Source organism: Triticum urartu, chromosome 2 (genome assembly GCF_003073215.2).
Source record: "Triticum urartu cultivar G1812 chromosome 2, Tu2.1, whole genome shotgun sequence".
NCBI classification, from domain to species: Eukaryota; Viridiplantae; Streptophyta; class Magnoliopsida; order Poales; family Poaceae; genus Triticum; species Triticum urartu.
This window is the reverse complement of record NC_053023.1, coordinates 665,978,397-665,981,934: the sequence shown is the minus strand read 5'-3', so window position 1 is coordinate 665,981,934 and position 3,538 is coordinate 665,978,397.

Below are 3,538 nucleotides of genomic sequence, written 5' to 3'. Positions count from 1 at the left end.
CAAGAGTCGGCCCGTTACTGGCCTGTTCCACTAATGGGCCAAATTCGGCCCATGGCAAGAGTCGGCCCGTTACTGGCCTGTTACCCTAATGGGCCAAATTCGTCCCATGGCAAGAGTCGGCCGGTTTCTGGCCTGTTAACCCATTGCGCCGTTTCCAGCCCGTCCTATATTCTGGCCCATTAACGACCCGTTATGCCTGTGACATAATTAAGCCTTTGTTGTCCTACGGCCTGTTAACGGCTTGTTACCGTGCTGGGCCAATACCAATTACGCCCGATTATGGCCCATGTAGACCCATTTATCCGACGGCCCGAGGTCCACCGATTACATGCCCATTTAGCGATGGCCCATAGGAGACCCATGGATCCTATGACCCGTATATGGCCCATGGTAATTGCGGCCACTAGCAAACCAGGGAAAAAGAAGACTAGGAAATAAATAAGGCCGAAACTAACGCTAGGCTATTAAGGCGATTGCATAGATTACATCCACTCGGCATCAAAGATCGCCACCAGTGCAAATATAGGGAACACCCTACACTATACAAAAATGGCTTGCTGTTTTCTTCAGGCGGTGGCTGCACGTTAAGAATAAATTTTGTATCGCACCAAAAGAAATTACAACTATATAACAAAAGGAAGGTTGGCATAAAACTTAACAGTCTAGCAGATAAATGCACCAGAAGTTCAGAAGCTCAGTTCATTTGACCTGACTGTTACGTTTTCATGTTGTATTGTCCGATGGGGCACCATAACCCTCGCCTTCATTTCCCCTAGGCTCCTGAACAACATAGCAAATGTCTGATAGTCTGGTTTCAAAACCATGCATATCTTGACGACATTGAGCAATGTTTCTCCTTGTTTCACAAAGGATCTCTATTAGGGAATGGACTTGTGTCTAGAGCGTAGATACAACATTGCTTTGAGCTTGCATATCTTGATCATGCGGCAGTTTGGACGATATTGCCTTAACAACCAACCCAGTATTACGCAGGAACATGCTTTTGGCACTGTTAGTGGACAGGTACTGACCCACTGCAGCAAGAGCTGACATTGCGGTTATAGTTGCCTCGCCACCTTCAGAAGGTGGCGGTTCCACCATTTTTTCCATAGCTCGCTGAAAAGTTGAGGTTTTACATTAGTAGTACCAGAACAGAAGATATTAAGGAGACAGCAAAACCAAACAAAATAGCTTTGGTCTATATACAGAACTTATTCTGGTGAACCCATGTAAAATATTCGTTGTATTTTATTGCAAAGTACACAATAAAACCAGGTTCCAAACATATGACCATGTACCATCGCTAATGTATTGTCTATTTCTTCACATTGTATTGAGGGCTAAGGATAAAGAGACGAAGTTTATAATACGGTAAGCATAGTATGACGTCATTCATATCACAAAACAACTGAGAACAGACAAACAGGCAATTGTAACGTTGTGTGGGCAAGTCCAGCACGGAACTAGATTACGGGTCAAGATCAAAGGAACATCACTCCTCTCTTTTAAACCTTGTAAAGTGCAATGATACGCTAAGACAATTGTGTATAAAATTGAAAAGAGTAATAGACATTGGCTGCAAACCATGCAGTTCAAGGCACAAGTCAGAGTAAGTAGTAGTTAAAAGGCATGAGGATTAAGGACTTACAACAACGGCTTTGACTGGTGTAGTCATGCCCTTCTTCTTGCTGGTGTGACAGTCCTTGAAGATTTCCACAGCATTTGGTTCAGGTACTTTTTGGTCCTTGCGGGCTTTCCTCTACATTTGGAACAAGTCAATATAGATCTGATAATATGGTACAGCGAAAAGAGTGAAACAACAGCTAATTACAAGAGCCTCGCAGTGTGCAATATAGCTACGAGATCCTATCGTCTGTTGGAATTTCACTTTCATACGGTTGGCCTTGTTCTTCGAACAATTCACCTACAAGAAGATAGATTTGTGTGGCACATGCGTAAATAGGACATCAACATGTGATCTGATGACATATATATAATGTACCTGATACTTCGGATCGGACCAGTGTTTAACGAGGCCTCTCCAGTCTTCATCAGATATATTTTCCACTGGAGATGTTTGGGCAAGTTCACTGTTAGCCTTGCCTTCAAAGTGAGTTTTCGTCAAGTTATGCCGATATTGTCGCAGAGCAGACTTGAAAACATGGGTGCAAGCTTGTCTTGTTGCATCATCTTGGCTATCCAACTTGAACCTCATCTGTTGAAAATTATGGGAGTCTCATTATCAGCAACCTAGAAAGTATTGGACAGAGCAAGACGATATTACTAGTTTCCATACATAACCATACTTACAGATAAATGGTCGAGGAGGATGTTGAACTGGGTTTCGTCTTTGTCATTCCTGTACTGAATCCATGCTGGGAGGATACGTACATGACACCTAACAGCAACCGCTGCCTCTGATACTAACTTGGCTGACTCTGTAGCATCATGTGGCCTTTTTAAACCTGCCTCAAAACAGATCTCCATTCTTCCTCCTCTAGATTTAGTTAACGTATCGAGCATTATCCCTGATGTTTGTTTCCTCTTGCGCCTAGGTGCTAGTCCAACAACAAACATAGAAAGTGTTAGTGTACATCAAACTGTGAGACTGCATATAAAGAAGCATGCAACTGTAACTTGACTCCAGCAACTACCTTCTTGCTGTTGAAGCTCACAAGGTTCATCTGATATTGCCAACTCGTCTTGTGTCAAGAGTGCTTGGGAAGTAGTGTCAGGTGGCAAGGGAGCTTGGGAACATGCTGCTAGCTCAGTTGACGCACGAGTACGTCGTGCAGCTGGTAGTACTGTGGTACGTGTTGCAAGAACTGGGGTTGTTTCTGCTTGTTTGGTGGCAGCTATTTGTTTCTGTTTGTCTTTTTTGCAACTCGTGTAGCATGGGATGACGTGTTTGTAGAATTTTCTGCTGGACTTTGACCTTCTATTGCACCATCAGTACCAGCAGAATCTGCAGGGATTCATCCGCTTCTCATTCCTTGCCATACTGTGTTTCTTCCTCTTTCTTTGTGCCATGTTAAGTCAAGCCGACAAGAAAAATGAATAACAATTTAGTTCTTCAGAACAAATTGATGCGTGATGCAGACGAACTGAACTTTGATGTTAGACAACCACATGATAGGAGGATGTAATATGTATGAAAAACAGGACGGAAGAGATAACCAGAACTATGATGTGTAAACTAAGAAAAAGACATTTCACCAAATTAGAAGTAATGCAATGGAAGGTAGACACCATATGAAAGATGCTACAAATATCGCTCAGCCAAGTTAACAATGTCTCATCATAAATGGCGTTTAAACAAATGTGAAGCAGTATAAGAAATAAATCATATGCAAGATGCAAACTGAAAGTGCAACTATCCCTAGGTGGTTTTGGTAATTCATAACAACATATAGCTCATTGAGCTAATGCTATTCCAAGATGATTATTTCAGGAAAGCTCAATGATTGGCATGTCATGGATGTTGAAAGTGGATCCCTCAAAATGCTAAGAACAAAGGATTGGCTCAAGCTCAAAAGCT